The sequence below is a fragment of the Giraffa tippelskirchi genome, chromosome 8, assembly GCF_054371585.1.
Source record: "Giraffa tippelskirchi isolate mGirTip1 chromosome 8, T2T-mGirTip1v1.2.pri, whole genome shotgun sequence".
Lineage (NCBI taxonomy): Eukaryota > Metazoa > Chordata > Mammalia > Artiodactyla > Giraffidae > Giraffa > Giraffa tippelskirchi.
Genome location: NC_137282.1, coordinates 54,645,721 through 54,663,201, shown reverse-complemented (window position 1 = coordinate 54,663,201; position 17,481 = coordinate 54,645,721). Strand labels below are relative to the sequence as shown.

The window sequence follows — 17,481 nt, the reverse complement described above, 5'->3', positions numbered from 1 at the left end:
TACATTTGCTAAAGGTCCCGCCAACCCTACCCCACCCCCAACCCCTCCGGCAAAGCAAAAAACTAAGAGACTTTGCAGATGTGATTAATTAAGGATCTTGAGATGGGTAGTTACCCTGGACCATCCAGGGGGAGACAGCACAACCACTGTGGTGCTGAGCAGAGGGAGGCAGGAGAGTCACAGTCGGAGGAAACCAGAGGACAGAGCAGAGGCCCGAGTGACGGAGAGATGCAATTGCCAGCTCGGAGGATGCGGGAGAGAGATAGAGGCTGGAATGCAAATGGCTTCTGCTGTTGCTGCTGCTGCTGCTGCTAAGTTGCTTCAGTCATCTCTGACTCTGTGTGACTCCATAGACGGCAGCCCACCAGGCTCCTCCGTCCCTGGGATTCTCCAGGCAAGAACACTGGAGTGGGTTGCCATTTCCTTCTCCAAGGCATGCATGCATGCATGCTAAGTTGCTTCAGTCATGTCCGACTCTGTGCGACCCTATGGTCAGCAGCCCACCAGGCTCCTCTGTCCACAGGATTCCCTAGGCAAGAATACTGAAGTGGGTTGCCATTTCCTTCTCCAGCAAATGGCTTCTAGAAGGTGGAAAAGGCAAGGAAAGATTCTCCCCTAGAGCTTACAAAGGAAACCTAGGCCTGTAGAAATCCTTGACTGCAGGCCAGGAAACCCATTCATACTTCCGATTGCCACGACTGGAAGATCACAAATGGTTTGTGGTAATTTGTTACAGCAGCAATGGGACATAAATACAGGAATGTTTTGTTTTGTTTCGTCACTCCCTAAGTTGTGTCCTACTCTTTGTGACCGCATGGACAGTTGGCTGACAGGCTCCTCTGTCCGTGGGATTTTCCAAGCAAGAATACTGGAGTGGGCTGCCATGTCCTTCTTCAGGGGATCTTCCCGACCCAGGGGTGGAACCCACGTCTCCTGCATTGGCAGGTGGATTCTTTTCCACTGAGCCACCTGAGAAGCCTGAAAACATGAATACATATACGTTAAAAATGAAGAAAATCAGGGACTTCCCTGGCAGTCCAGTGGTTAAGTCCTCTCAGTTGCAGTGCAGAAGGCATAGGTTCAATCCTGATCAGGGAAATGAGATCCCACATGCCCTTAGGCCAAAGGAAAAAAGAAAATCAGTCACCTCTAGTCCAACTCCTAGAACGAACTCATGATTTTTAATATCTGTAGCTCAGCAGTCAACTGAGGACCAGAACTGTGAGAAGTCATCTGTAAAAGCTAAGTGTCATATAGCTAATGCTGGCATCTCCCATTCTACCCACTAAGAGGGACTTGATGCTTACCTAGTGCCCAAATCTGGTGGTTCTGAATACTATGCTCCATTAAAAGGAAGCAGAACTCCATAGAGAAATGGCTGATTTCAAGGTTCAGGCAGAAAAGATACAAGACGTGCCCCCCAAGTATTATTCTTCCAGACAGTGAGGAAGTGCCAAAGAATCTGAGGAACGTATTAGAAGGACAAAAGCTTGGAGAGCTCCTATTGGAAAATCTGAGATAATGATATTATTAAATTATAACTATTCTTCCTTGATTCTATTGTAAGCATAACCCAAAGTAAGAATCCACAAGTGCACATGGATATAATTATGTAAATAAAAAAATAAATACATAGGGAGAAGGGAAAGTGCTTCCTTATGGTAGAATGTTGACTAATGAAGGGATAATAGGATTAGACAATACTATTTGGAGCTACCATAGTAACAATCCTGTCAGGAAGAATCATTAATGTATGCTATAACGGGAGGTGAAAATTTAATGAGAAACAGGATTTGTAGATGGTCTCAAGTTCTTTCCCCACAGGATACTACAAAAGGGAAAACTATAACTTCACAGTGGAGAAACCTGGCCACCATCTTAACCGAGTGATCAAGTTAATGTGACCAGTAGTGAGACAAAGTGACAACAGGTGGCTCTGATATGATTGCAACACAAGGACACAACATGCCCGAAACGCAAAACCTTAATTTCACTGGGAGGAAACCCCAAACAAATCAAATTGAGATGTTTTACAAAACAACTGTCCTGCACCCTCCAAAAGTATCTATACCACGAACAAGAAAGAAAGACTAAGCAATTGTTCGTTATCCAAGGGGACTAACGAGGCGTGACAACTGAATGCAATGTGAATTCTGGATTGAATCCTGGACCAGGAAAAACATTTTTTCCTCCTTTCCTTATGAAAGACATTAGTCATGCTACAGCACGGATGAACCTTGAGGACATTATGCTTAATGAAATAATCCAGCCAAAAAATGACAAATATTGTGTGATTCCACTTTTATGAAGTATTTACTTAGAAGAGTCAGATTCATAAAGGCAGCATAGACAGTGGTTACCAGGGGGGCGGGGGTGTGTGTGGGGGGCAGGGATGGGGAGTCATGGTTCAATCAGTAGAGAGTTTCAGTTTAGGATGACGAGCAATTACTAGAAATGGATTGGTGGTGTTGTTCTTTCGTGTCTGACTCTTTGTGACCCCATGGACTGCAGCATGCCAGGCTTCCCTGTCCATCACCAACTCCCAAAGTTTGCTCAAATTCATATCCATCAAGTCGGTGATGCTATCCAACCATCTCATCCTCTGTCGCCCCCTTCTCCTGCTGCCTTCAATCTTTCCCAACATCAGAGTCTTTTCCAATGAATCAGCTCTTCACATCAGGTGATCAAAGTGTTGGACACCTGAGAAGTGTCTAATATTGAAGTGTCTCACTAATGGATACAGTGAGAAGACGGCTGTCTGTGAAACAGAAAGCAGGTTCACCAGCTCCTTGGTCAGTGACTTCCAGCTTCTAGATCTGTGAGAAGTAGATTTCTGTTTCTAGCCACTCAGCCTGCCTGTGGTATTTTTATTTTTATTGTAGCATTCCAAATGGACTAAGACAGCTGAGGGAATGTGGGTGTAATGTATATGAGAATTTGTACAATTACTGAGACTTTTCTGTAATGTCTAAAATTATTTCAAAATAAGTTGGTTTTTAAATTAGAAGAGGGAAGTAATTGGATAGAAACGAAACACTGTCTGAGGGAAACACTTCTAATGTCTGCGGTCGAGATGCAGTGAGCTGTCTGGGCCCCCCATCCCTGAGATACCCTAACTCTCAGGCTCAGATGTGACTGGTGGGGAAAAAATAAGGCAGATGGAGAAAGACAAATATTCGTATGTGGAATCTTAAAAAAAAAATAAAAGCAAGATAAAACAAAAATCACCTCACAGATACAGATTAGCAGTAACCAGAGGGGAAGTGGGTTGGGAGTGAGCGAAATGGGTGAATGGGGTCGGCTGTAAGGTGACTGATGGGGTAATTAGTCTTATAATAGTGATCACCTTCTAGTGTACAGGGCTTCCCTTGCGGCTCAGCTGGTAAAGAATCCGCCTGCAGCGCGGGAGACCTGGGTTCCATGCCTGGGTTGGAAAGATCCCCTGGAGAAGGGAAAGGCTAACCACTCCAGTATTCTGACCTGGAGAATTCCATGGACTGTATAGTCCATGGGTCCCGCAAAGAGTCGGACTCGACTGAGTGATTTGCACATCACTGTAGAGTATAAAAATTATAGAATGTCGAATTGCAATGCTGTATACCTGAAATATATAGTAATAATAATAAACAGGCAGAATAAATGGATGGTGATGGAAATCCCACCCATGCGCAGGGCAGTGGGCATTGATTGGGAAGGCAGGGGTGAATTCTAAGCGGTCCTGGAAATATTCTGTCTTGATCTGGGTGCCCAAGTTACAAGTTTCCAAAACGTTGCACTTAAGCTCTGCGCACTTTTTACCCTGTGCCTGTATGCTCCGTTTGAAGAGGTTTAGACCGCCCCCATCCCCACCTCGACCATGCGCGCTGAGATTGCGTCCACGTAAACAGGGCATTCGCTCAGACTCGGTGGAGATTCGATTTACGTTGTTTGTTATTTCGTTGCTAAGCAACACAGCCTAAACAGCACAACCAAGCGACGCCTACCTTTGACAGCCAACCTAGAGGATGTTGCTAAGCCAAGGATCCTAGAGTGCTCCGTACGAACAATCCCCACTCCCAGCCCCTTTGTGTTCCGTGGTAGCGGGCGGGGAGGAGGTGAGGACGGAGGTGGACCAGCTCAGTCGCCCCGGAGGAAGTGGGCTGGCTGCAGCGAGCCGCCCTCCCGCCCGCCCGCTGCATCTATCGCTATGGCAACTGCTCGCTGGGATCTGAGGCTAAAATGAGGCTCCGTGGGTGTCAGTCCGTGATTGGTGGTCTCACCTGCCTGCGGAATCGTGTGGCCTGAGGAGGCAATTGATGAGTCACTGCATGAAAAGCCTGACGCTTCTTAGACTGGGTCACTCGTGCAGAAACGGGACAGATTTGAGACTGGGGGGACCCAGGCCTCAGAGAGTGGTGAAAGTTATGTTATCTGAAGGGCAGGGGCCGTCAGGGCATCAACAGAAGGAGGTGAGGGCAGGCTAACCAAGAAGAGGTGGACATAAACAAAGATCGCCCAAACGAGAAAAACAAAGTCTGCTTATTCAGAGCTTGCTGATGGAGCAGTCAGCCACCCTCCTGTGTTTGGCAGAGGCTCAAAGACATGGGGAGGAGTGGCCGAGCGCTAAAAAAGAAAATGGGAAGCCCGCAGGTGTGCCCTGATCCGAGGCTGTTGTCATGGGGAACTGGAGGCTGCCTAAGGGGGTGGGGGGTGGGGTGTCATCCTGTATGATTGGCTAGCATTGCTTATTTGGCGTTCTCTGATTGGTCCCGCACTGGAAACGGGGCCAAAAATTAGGGATGCTGACCGTTCTAGTTTGCTTGCTGTAGTGATTGTGGTTTGGCTTCCCCGGCTATTTGCAGCAGGTTGTGGACAGAGTTCTATTGTTATATACGGCCTGGCTGTTGTCAGTTTGTACATTCAGGGTCTCAATGAGTACCTAGATGGGAGATAGTCAGGAGAGGAGTCCTTGCGGTCCTGTTAAGGAGGGAGTGACTGTGCAGTCAGTGTAGGGGGCAGCTCTGAGGACCACCCCAGGAGAAGTGGGACTGAAGCATCACAGGGAAGAAAGGGAGGGAGCTGGATGAGGTTAAACACCCATCTGAACTCGGAGATACAGGGCGTAGGGCACCTCTGATGGGGACTCACAGAGTCTCTTGTGAATTGGGAACTCACAAGTTGTTACTGACACAGGCTCTAGATGCCATGTGACGCCACTTCACTGGGTAACTCACTGAACCTGAGTGTTCCCTTCAGACTGTGGAGAACTGAATGAGTTAATATGGGTCAAGTTCACTGGACTGTGCCTGGCACTCGGCAAGTGATTGGTCAATGTTAAATATTATTTTTTTAAAAAAATTATTTTAGAGTTTCTGAATAATTGGTGAAAAAAATGAAATTAAGTGTATCGCTAGGATCCAGGTCAGCAGAAGTGTCTGACACCTGGCTGCAGACTAGGGTGAAGAAGGGTGGTGATGAGTTGACTGAAGGGGCCAGCAAAAGAAACATGTCATTCGTGGGCACCAGGAGGTTGTATGTTTGGTTCAGCCTAGACTGCATGCCCTCCCCAGGGGCGGAGGAGAAAGTGGGGCATAGGCCAGTGGGGAGCCTGGCAGGTCCCCTAAATCTCTGAGTTTTGAGTGAAGAAGGAGCCGTTCTCTGAAAGAGAGGCAGATCTTGTTGTTAGCAGAAGGGGGAATGAAGAGCTTTACACACACAGATAACATGTATGTGTGGTCATATGCTTAAAGTCTGTGAGCAAAGAAAGACTTCAAACTTAAGAATTCTAGAAATTTAGAACCTAAGAAATGTAGAAATTCTAGTTAGACCCCAGAGTTACATCTAAGCAGTCATAATGCTAATCATGACATGGGTTCCCCGAGTGAAGTTGTAAAAAGTGTTTTTCCCAGTAATACTAGATGTGTGTGTGTGTGCACGCATGCTAAGTTGCTCAGTTGTGTCCTACTCTTTACAACCCCACAAACTGTAGCCCACCAGACTCCTCTGTCCATGGAATTTTCCAGGCAAGAGTCCTGGAGTGGGTTGCCATTCCCTTCACCAGGGCATCTTCCTGATTAAGGGATTGAACCCTGGTCTCCTGCTTTGCAGGAAGATTCTTTACTGTCTGAACCACCAGAGATGCCCTTAAAACTAGATAGTCATCCTAATTCAGTGATAACCTTTGAGCACAGGAATCAGGTTTTAGACATACCAGACGAGCTTATCTTCTGGGTTTAAAAAACATATTTCACAAAATAAATGCTCAGTAAATGTTTAATGATAATGAAGGCATACAAGATGACAACACAAGAAATTCAGCTTAAGAGCTTAATGGTGTCCTTAAATAAGGGAGTGAGGGGTGCCAGATAATCCTTGAAGTTTCCTTTGGGCTCCACACTACCTAAGATAAAAATTTCTGGGAAGGACTTCACTTTAGGGCAACTACACAATTTCAGATTAGAATCCAAAGTATCAGAGGAAAATGCATATTTCAGCAGACTCATCAGTTAAAGAGATCACCGTCCCTTGGGGCCCTGGGAGCTGCCTCTGGAGGCTGCACTCAACCACACATGGCAGAGAGGTTGACCCTGGAGATTTGGTTACAGCCCCTGGAGCTAGCAAGTCAACACTGAGGTTCAGATGGGTGGTGAGGCATGCATATTAGTTTCCTGTGGCTGCTGTAGCACATTGCGGCAAACTGGGTGTCTTAAAACAATAGAAATTCATCTCTCACGGGTCTGGGGTTGAGAAGTCTGAGATTAAGGTGTTGGGAGGGCAACATTTCCTATGGAGGCCCTGAGGAGCTATTGTTCCTTGTGTCTTTCAACTTCTGGCCGTTGCTGGTGTTCCTTGACCTGTGGCTGCGCCCCACCAGTCTCTGCTTTCATCTTCACGTGGCCTTCTTCTCTGTGAGTCTCAGATCTCCCCCTGCCTCACTCTATAAAGACACCTGCCAGTGGATTCATGGTCCACCTGGATACTCTAGCTCAGATGGTAAAGAATCTGCCTGCAGTGCAGGAGACCTGAGTTTGATCCCTGGGTCAGGATGATCCTCTGGAGAAAGTAATGGCTACCCACTCCAGTTTCCTTGTCTGGAGAATCCCACGGACAGAAGAGCCTGGTGGTCTATAGTCCATGAGTTTGCAAAGAGTTGGACATTACTGAGTGACTAACACTTTCACTAACACTTGGATAATCCAAGATGATCTCATCTCCAAATCCTTAATTACATCTGCAAAGACGTTTTCTAAATAAGGTGACATTTACAGGTTCCAAGGATGTGTTTTGGAGGGCCACCCTTTAGCCCATGACACTCATCTTCCCAAGGCAAGAACATTAAGACGTTCAGAGTTCACTCCTGAAAAAAGCTTGTTGCCTGCTCTGGAGCTCTTGGAACATTCTGGAGCTGAACCTGTGAGCTCACATGGAACAGCCCATCATCCATCCACCCTTGGAGATGTCATTCATTGCCAGCCTGGGTAATCTGACATAGCCAGGATACCCAGCAGGGTTTCATGAAATTCCTAGGCTAAAGGATCATCTAGATGTGGAATTTTTCATGGCCAACATACATGCTTTTCTACTCTCAGGGGTGGACCTCTTGGTCCATTTATCTTTGGGGTTCTTGGGGCTTGTATGGTTCAGCATTTTGCAGAGTGTGTGCCCAGGTACTCCAGCTGTGTGAGATGGCCTCCGAGAAGAGTTTAGTGATTAAGGATGCGTGAACAACACTGGTGACCATATCCCCCTCTGTGGATCCTCAACACATTTAAGTAGACCAAAGGCACTCAGAAATCCTATGGTGGACAAGCCCAGTATTTACCCCTCAGAAATCATACTTGGCTTTGGAAGGGAGATCTATTGAAGAGGAAATGTATGGGCAGGTGTTTGCACTGTGTCTTCTATGTTGGCAGAATGAGGGAATGTCATAGTCTGCCTCCTTCCTGGCTTTATTTGCAATCTCAGAACTTGTGCCAACTGCTGACTGTACTGGACTCTGGTCTCTGTTAGCCACCAGCTCGCCTGCTGACACTTTGCTTCATCCCAGGGTTCAGCCGTGTTTGCCCAGGACTTACTGACTTGTTTGAAGTTACAGCAGAGAGTACAGAATCCTTTGTTGTGCCACGTCCTCTGTGGTCCTCCTCACATTCTGCTCTTTTACAATCATCGAGGGGCATGTAGGTGAGCTTTTGTGGCCATAGTACCACATAGAGCATCTCCTTTAGCTGCTTCATTGAGTAATAGGTCAGAAGTGGCAACTCAATTTAAACTTGTGGGACTTACACTCAACTTCTCTTTTTCTACCATTGGCCTCTTCAGAAGGAACGCTCAAGGCCCAGTTACATCATGTGCACAGACAGTCAGGATGCTGTCCCTTGGGAAGACCTGTAGGAGTCAACAGTGATTTGCCTTTCTTTTTCTCTCTCTCCTTTCTTCCTTTCCCTTTCTTTCTTTCTCTCTCTTTTCTTTTCCTTTCTTCACTCTTTCTTTGCAAGGATTAGGAGATTGACACAAACAGAACAAGGTTGTCTTTCACTGGGAAAATTACAGGAGAAGTTTTTAATAAAGAGCTTGGGAGATTTTGTAAAAATACACTTGTCATTGTGAATATCAATGAGAATGTTTTTAAGGGTAGCATGCACTTTCAAATTAAAAGAATAATTTAAAAATATGGTTGTCCTACTTGTGAAAAATGTATAAATGAAGGACTGTAGCTTTCATGTTTTATTCCACAGATTTTGTTTTTACTTAAAAAAAATAGTTTTGGGGGCTTCCCTGGTGGATCAGTGGTAAAGAATTTGCCTGCCAAAATGCAGGAGACACGGGTTCGATCCATGGTCCAAGGAGATCTCACATACCCTGAAGCAACTAAGCCCGTGTGCCTGTGGTCTTGAGCCTCTGCTCTGCAACAGGAGAAGGCACTGCAAAGAGAAACCCATACATCAAGTTAAAGAGTACCCCTGATAGCCATAAGTAGAGACAAGCCTGCACAGCAAGGAAGACCCAGTACAGCCTAAATAATAATAATAAAAATATGTTTTTGGTTGTGCCACAGGCATGTGGGATCTTAGTTCCATGACTGGGGATCGAACCCAAGCCCCCTGCATTGGAAGCACAGAGTCCTAACCACTGGACCAGGAGGAAAGTCCATACTCCACTGATTATTAATGAATGGTGAGACTCAGTAACTATTACTTCAACCAACTTATCAACTCAGTAACAGTAATCATGGTCCAACCTGACATTCTGACTTCCTGATGTGCTACCATATGAAAAACACATCATCTTTGAGATATTCTTCTTGACAGTGAAAGTCGCTCTGTCATGTCTGACTCTTTGTAACCCCATGGACAATATAGTCCATGGAATTCTCCAGACCAGAATACTGGAGTGGGTAGCCTTTCCCTTCTCCAGGGGATCTTCCCAATCCAGGAATCGAACCCAGGTCTCCCACATTGCAAGCAGATTCTTTACCAGCTGAGCCACAAGGGAAGCCCAAGAATACAGGACTGGGTAGCCTATCCCTTCTCTAGTGAATCTTCCTGACCCAGGAATTGAACTGGAGTCTCCTGCATTGCAGGCAGATTCTTAACTTGAGTTGTATCAAGTCTCTAGGCTAAATTCCAGTTTATAGGAAATACAGAGGCTAAGGGAACTGTTAAATGAAACCAGGACAAATTAATCAGACAAATCTAGAATGAAGAATATTGTATAAAACAACTTTCCTGTGATTTTCCAACAGGCATTGTCATCAGAAAGTGAAAAGTACAAGGACCATTTTAGATTAAGAGAGACTACATAGGCTTAAACCAGCAGCAATGCATGAAGGTTAGTTGGATACTTGTTAGAAAAAATCAAAACAAAACTATAAAAGACATTCTTGGGACAATTATAGAGACTTTAGGTTCTAGATATTATGGTGTGGTATTGGCTTTAAAGGACATTAGCTGCAGGAGATACATGCTAAAGTGCTTAGGGAGAAAGTTGCTCACGTTTTTTCAAATGACAGAGAAAAACGCTATGGTTAAAATACATGGCTTCAGCTTCCCTGGTGTTCCGGTGGTTAAGAATCCACCAGCCAATGCAGGGGACATGGGTTCAATCCCTGGTCCGGGAAGATTCCACATGCCGTAGGGCAACTAAGCCCATTAGCCACAAGTACTGAGCCTGTGTAACCTAGAGCCTGTGCTCTGCAACAAAAGAAACCACCGCAATAAGAAGCCCATGCACTGCAACTAGAGAGTAGCCCTGGCTCACTGAAGCGAGAGAGAGCCCACAGGCAGCCATGAAGACCCAGTGCAGCCAAAAATAAACAAGCAAACAAATTTATGTTAAAAAATCCATATGACTAAATGTTAATAATTGTTGAATTTAGGCTGAGAGCATATAGGTGTTCATCGCACTACTCCTTCAACTTTTCTGTACATTTGGTTGGTGGTTTAGTCACTAAGTCATGTCTGACTCTTGCGACCCCATGGACTGTAGCCTGCCAGGCTCCTCTGTCCATGGGATTCTCCAGACAAGAATAGTGGAGTGGGTTGCCATTTCCTTCTCCAAGGTCTGTACGTTTGAAAATGTTCGTAAAAAATTTGAAAATGTTCGTAATAAAATGTGCAGAAAAAAAACTGGTCTTGAGGGCCTTCATCTCAGTAACATTTTGGCTTAAATTGCAAGTAATTTTTATGTGAATGTTGTATCTGAATGTGTTAGGGATAAGAAACACTTGGTACTTTGTTTTGATGATTTGATTTGATTCAATGTACCTCCTTGTTGAGACTGTCTGAAGCACTGAAATTGAATTCATCACTGAGAATAGATATAAAAGTACAGACACAGAAACCTAATACATCATTGTTGCTCAGCTGATGTTTCAGCTGCCATATAAATGAATCTCTTGCTAAGAGAGGCATTCATATACATGTTGATATTTCAGCATCAAAAAATATCTCCTGGAAAATTTTGCTTTGTTTATTCAGCCAATATTTATTGAGTTACTGCTACATGTCCACGCCTGTGTTGGCCTAAGGGAAACATCAATAAATGAAAGGTGGGTGGTTGGGGAAGGGTGGGGGGGTAAAGGCAGTGCTGTTAAAGATCCAAGGCCACAGACTTCCAAATGCACAAGGACAGATGTAGCCTCATTTATGCTAAGTGCAAAATTCTCTAAAGAATTTGCTTGTGCATACCCTAAAAAATTATTACCTTCATTTCTTGATAAATAAAATTTCTCATTGTATGTTTAAATGGTAGCAAAGATATAATTGTGGCATAAAATTGCTATTTTTAAATTGTTCCATCACTTTAAGAAAAGATCCAAGTAAGTATAATTTCTTTATAATCTTTTAAAAATTATTAATTGGAGGATATTTACTTTACAGTGTTGTATTGGTTTCTGCCATATATCGGGATGAATCAGCCATAGGTATACATATGTCCCCTTCCACTTGAACCTCCCCATTGTGCCCCCCCCGCCCCGTTCTTTATAATCTTTGTCTGGTAATCCCATACCTGAAGTCCTTGTTGGATGAGTTCTGTTATCTGTTGTCTGTTCTTCTTTACACATATATTTGTTCATGTTTAATGTACAGCTCAACTTCTTTGTAAATCCATTTGTGAAAGTTCTTTGAAGGCTAGTGTTATGGACTGAACTGTCTCCCTAAAATTAACTTGTTGAAGCCCTAGCCCTCAGTGTGATTGTATTTGGAGATGGAGCCTTTAAGGAGGTAATTTAGGTTAAAGGAGGTCATAAGGATAGGGCCCTCATCTAATAGCACTGGTGTCCTTACAGGAAGAGAGACACCAGACACGCATGATCACGGAGAAAAGGTCACGTGAGGACACACAGAGAAGATCTGCATTGGCAGGTCCAGGAGCGAGGCCTCAGGATAAGCTAACCTTTATGGCATCTTGGTTTTGGACTTCTAGCCTCCATAACTGTGAGAAATACATTTCTGTTGTTGAAGCCCCCAGTGTGTGGTATTCTTTTAGGGCAGCCCTAGCAGATTAAGGCAGCGAGAAAGCAAGTGCTTTCCCCTCAAGAGGATTTGTGTTTGCTTCTGCCAGGTACTTAGGGGTCCCAGCAGTACAAGATCATTTTCAATGACATTTACTGCTTGAGATTATTTGGTCACTGGGGTGTCATGAGTTTGAGATGCAATCCATGCCAGGGCTGGTTCATGGGTACAATTTTCATACGGCTCAGCAAAACCAACTTTTCCTAGAACTTTCCGAGAGGGCTTGACTTTTGGTTCACTATTCCTTTTGAGATAGCAGCTCTATGGGCCTTGGGGGAGGATCCTGGTAGAAGGTCTTTTAATAGTTGTTTCCCTTGGGCAGGCTCTGGGCTTTGATGTTATTCTTGCCCCTGGAATCTGTCAATACACAAGTTCAAAGTTTGCCTATATCAGTAGAGCAGAAGTCACGGCTGTGTTCCATTTACATCAGGTCCTCAGATTCTGGCCTGTTAGTTGCATTACTATTTTTGTCAATACGTCAGTGGTTTTAGAAATATATTTTTAATATTTTATCAAGTATTTTCAATTGTTGGCCTAAATAACCTGGCCTGCTATATTCTTGGAAAGGGGAAGTGAACATCATCATTTTTCTCAATACTTTAAATGAGAAGTGTTGTGTTTTTTTCCCCCTCCAAACATATTTATTTTTAATGGAAGGAAAATTGCTTTACAATGCTGTGCAACCTCTGTCATACATCCACATGAGTCAGCCCCCTCATGAGTGTGTCCCCTCCCTCTTTAAACTCCCTCCCAGCTCCCACCCCTTCCCATCCCTCTAGGTTGTTACAGAGCCCTGATTTGAGTTCCGAGTCATACGGCTAATTTCTGTTGGTTGTCTATTTTACATATGGTGTATATGCTTCCGTGTTACTCTCTCCATTTGTCCCATCCTCTTCTTCCCTCCCTCATCCACGCTCACAAGTCTGTTCTCTGTCTGCATCTCCATTTTGCTTTGCAAATAGGTTCATCGGTACCATCTTTCTAGATTCCATATATATGCGTTAATATAGTTTTTCTCTTTGACTCACTTGACTCTGTATAATAGGCTCTAGGCTCATCCACCTCATTAGAACTGACTCAAATGCATTCCTTTTACAGCTGAGTAATATTCCATTGTATATATGTACCACAGTTTCTTTATCCAGTCATCTGATGATGGACATCTAGGTTGCTTCCACGCCCTAGCTATTGTAAACAGTGCTGTGATGAACACTGGGGTACATGGGCCTTTTTCAGTTTTGATTTCCTCAGGGTATATGCCAAGAAGTGGGACTGCTGGGTCATATGGTAGTTCTACTCCCACTTTTTGAGCAGTTTTCATACTGTCTTCCATAATGGCTGTATCAAATTACATTCCCACCAACAGTGCGCAAATGTTCCCTTTTCTCCACAGCCTGTCCAGCATTTATTGTCTATGGATTTTTTGATTAAGGCCATTCTGACCGGTGTGAGGTGGTATCTCACTGTAGTTTTGATTTGCATTTCTCTCATAATGAGCGATGTTGAGCATCTTTTCATGTGTTTATTAGCCATTTGTATGTCTTCTTTGGAGAACTGTCTGTTTAGGTCTTTTGCCCACTTTTTGATTGGGTTGTTTGCTTTTGTGGTATTCAGTTTTATGAGCTGCTTGTATAGTTCAGAAATTAATTCCTTTGTCAGTTGCTTCATTTGCTATTATTTTCTTCCATTCTGAGGGTTGTCTTTTCACCTTGTTGATAGTTTCCTTTGCTGTGCAAAAGTTTATAAGTTTAATTAGGCCCCCCTTGTTTATTTTTGTTTTTATTTCAATTACTCTGAGTGCTGGGTCATAGAAGATCTTTCTGTGATTTATGTCATAGTGTTCTATGTTTTCCTCTAAGAGTTTTATACTTTCTGGTCTTACATTCAGGTATTTAATCCACTTTGAGTTTATCTTTGTGTTTGGCATTAGGAATTGTTTTAATTTCATTCCTTTGCACCTAACTGTCCAGTTTTCCCAATACCACTTATTGAAGAAACTATCTTTGCCCCACTGTATATTCTTTCCTCCTTTGTCAAAGATAAGGTGCCCGTAGGTGTGTGGATTTATGAGAAACTCTTTTAATCTGAGGTTTCTGCATAGACTTGAAGGCATCCATGAACTCTCAGAACTGTATGCAACATTTTGAGTTTATGCAATTTTTCTGGGAAAAAAAGCCCGCAGATTTTGTCAGATTGTCAGAGGTGGTTATGACTGAGATTCCCCAAATTTGAGAACCACTGCTTTACAGGTCTATCAGAACTTAGCAACTTTCTTTTAAAAAATGATTTCTGAATAATTTCAGACTCACAGAAGAGTTGCAAGTACATTCCAAAAAAGCTCCCATATTCCTTAACCCAGATTCACCAGCTTTTAACATTTCTCTCTTTCTCACACTTGCACACACAAACACACATTTAGTCTTTTTCTGAACCATTTGACTACAAGCTTCAGACCTGATTCTACATCACTCCTAAATACTCTAATGTGCATTTCTCTAAACGAGGACCCCTCAAGAAGTCAAGAAATCAACACTGATATAACACTATCATTCAAAGAACCTATTCAAATTTCAGTTTTGCTAATTGTCTTGAAAATGTCTTTTCTGGTCTTCAGGTCCAGGATTTTCATACATTGTGATTAGTTGTCGTGTTTCTTCTGCCTCTTCCAATCTGAAACTGTTCGTCAGTCATTCTCTCTATCATGTCCTTGAGAGTTTAAGAGAACACAGGCCTGTAGACTGGCACTCAACCCGATTCCACTGGCTGTGTCCTTATTCTCAGACTCAGGCGTGCCTTCCTGATAAACTTTGATTTTCTCATTATGTCAGTCTTTCCCATAGCTGATGACAGTAACCTTGATCATCTAATCATGTTGGTATAGTCACTGTAAAGCTATTATTTTTCTTTTTAATGATTGGGAAATGTTGCAGTAATATGCTAAAATGCTCTTCCTCATTGAAAATTTACCCATTCTTAACCTTTATTGACAACTCCAGTCTGAACCACTATCAGGTTGGTAAGTGATTTTTCTGTTTGTATCATTCCTTTTTACACTTATTGGGTGGCGTTTTACTGCAGAGGAAGAAGTTTTTTCTCTCCCTACTGGTTTATATCACAATGAGCTCATGGATTCTTGTTTTATTCAATAGACTATAATCTGTTACTGTAATACGTATTTTCATGTTCAAATTGTTCCCAGCGTGGCAAGTGGGAGCCTCTTTGAGCCAGTTCCTATATCCTTTTAGCATAACCCTGTCAATTTTTGAGCATTTCCTTAGTTTCTTCACAATGTTCTAGGCTTATCTTTAGTTTTCCTGCTCTAGCCCTAAAATTTGACATTTCTTTAGAGTCTTGGTTCCTCTTTTTTCCCCATATAAATCTTTTTTGGGAAAATTTTGAACTTTATTTTTTTTTAGAGCTGCTTAAGGACCCAGGGTGCTCACGATAGTGCTGACGGCTGAAACCTGCCTCTTTGTCTCCTTCAGGAAAGCGCGCAAGCATGTAAGAGTGACTAGTGTGGCTGACTTTGTCTACAGTAATTTATTCTCTGAGTAAAGCATTTCCAGTGGAGAAGGAAATGGCTCCTCCGTCTGCCATAGGGAAATGGCAGACGGAGGAGCCTGGTGGGCTGCTGTCCATGGGGTCACACAGAGTCAGACACGACTGAAGCGACTTAGCAGCAACAGCAGCAGCAAGGTTCACAGAGAAAGTGAGAGGAAGGTACAAAGATTTCCATGTACCCATGCATGTTGTTGTTCTGTCACTAAGTTATGTCCAGCTCTTTGTGACCCCATGAACTTTAGCACACCAGGCTTCCCTGTATAGCGCCCCCCCATTATCAACATTCCCCCAAGATATATTTGCTACATTTGCTGGAATTGACACATCATAATCACCTCAAGTCCATGACTTGCATTACACTTTACTCTATGGGTTTGAACAAATGTATAATGACATGTGTCTATCATTATGGTATCATACAGTCTTGGTTCCTTTTAGTGGAGCATGGTATTAGAGACCAGAATCTGTATTTTTAGTGTGCTTATAGCTACTGGGACATCACTGCATGGAAATACTCTCAGGGAACAGAACTAAGAAATATATATAACATTACATAATATATATTTACCAGTATACGTACTTAATATCTGATATGTGTTACATGTGATATTTGTAGACATACATATACAGTTGAGCTTTGAACAACATGGCTTTGAACTGCATGGGTTCACTTAGACTTTTTCAATAAATATGTCCTATAGTACTATACGATCTGAGGTTGGTTGACTCCAAGGATGTGGGACCACAGATATGAGGGCTGACTGTAAAGTTATAGTCAGCTTTTGGACTGCGTGGAGGGGACGTGTCAGTGCTTCTAACCCCCTACACTGTTCAGAGGTCAACTGTATATATTTTTATATCTATTTACATGTTTAAAAATGAGTTCCTAAAGATACCTATAGTTCCAATCCAAGGCTCAGTGTTCTTCCTAGCCTTCCCCTTTCCCACGTTAGCAATTTCTCCAACAATGGAAAATCTGATTGTCATTATTCAATGTAATAAATTGTCCAACCCCACCAGTCTTCCCCTCTCTCTGCCACCTGCATGCCTCTCCCTTCAGCACCCATGTTCTTGCCCATATTACTGTCCTGTCTCATCACAGGAAAGGAAGAGAAATGGAATAGAAAAATGGAAGGGAAGATGAAATAAGAGGAAAAAGAAAACAGGGAGGAAGGAGAGTTTAATGTTAAGATAATGTCATGAACTGCCTTCAATAATTTGTAGACATTAATAATGTTAAGCTTTTAGCAAGGCATTTTGCTTAATTACTGTATCAGCAGCAATTCTGTGCAACTGTTGCAAAGTCTTGGGTTTTTCTATAAACATACTGCTGCTGCTGCTGCTAAGTCACTTCAGTCATGTCTGACTGTGCGACCCCATAGACGGCAGCCCACCAGGCTCCGCCGTCCCTGGGATTCTCCAGGAAAGAACACTGGAGTGGGTTGCCATTTCCTTCTCCAATGCATGAAAGGGAAAAGTGAAAGTGAAGTTGCTCAGTCGTGTCCGACTCTTGGCGACCCCATGGACTGTAGCCTACCAGGCTCCTTTGTCCATGGGATTTTCCAGGCAAGAGTACTGGAGTGGGGTGCCATTGCCTTCTCCGCTATAAACATGGGCTCATGGTAAAAAGTTGAGAGTGTAATGGCAGTGTTAAGAGTATGGCTGTTAATGGGAAACAGGTGAGGTTTAAAAATTAGGGTTTGGAGTCAGAGAGACCTGTGCTTTAATTTTGGTTCCTCTTCTACATAGGGCCAAAAGCAAGTTACTTACCAACTGTCTCAGTTTCCTCATCTATAAAATGGGTATAATATTTTCTTCACACGATTGCTATTAATGTTCATTCATAATAGGGATTAGGGTTAATTACTGTTATTGTTAGTGTGTTAGAGTTAGTGCTTGAAAATTATACTGTTGTCTTCCCACACAA

The 17,481-nt window shown here is 43.3% G+C and overlaps 1 long non-coding RNA gene across 1 annotated transcript; it reads right to left on the bottom strand.

The window, feature by feature from the left end:
* Positions 1–6,236: 6,236 nt before the first annotated feature.
* LOC145517977 (uncharacterized) lies at positions 6,237–12,040 on the bottom strand. Its single transcript, XR_014062467.1, has 2 exons — positions 11,488–12,040; positions 6,237–8,900 (listed from the first exon to the last, which is right to left on the bottom strand). It is a non-coding gene; the product is annotated as an uncharacterized LOC145517977 (long non-coding RNA).
* Between the last annotated feature and the right edge of the window lie 5,441 nt (positions 12,041–17,481).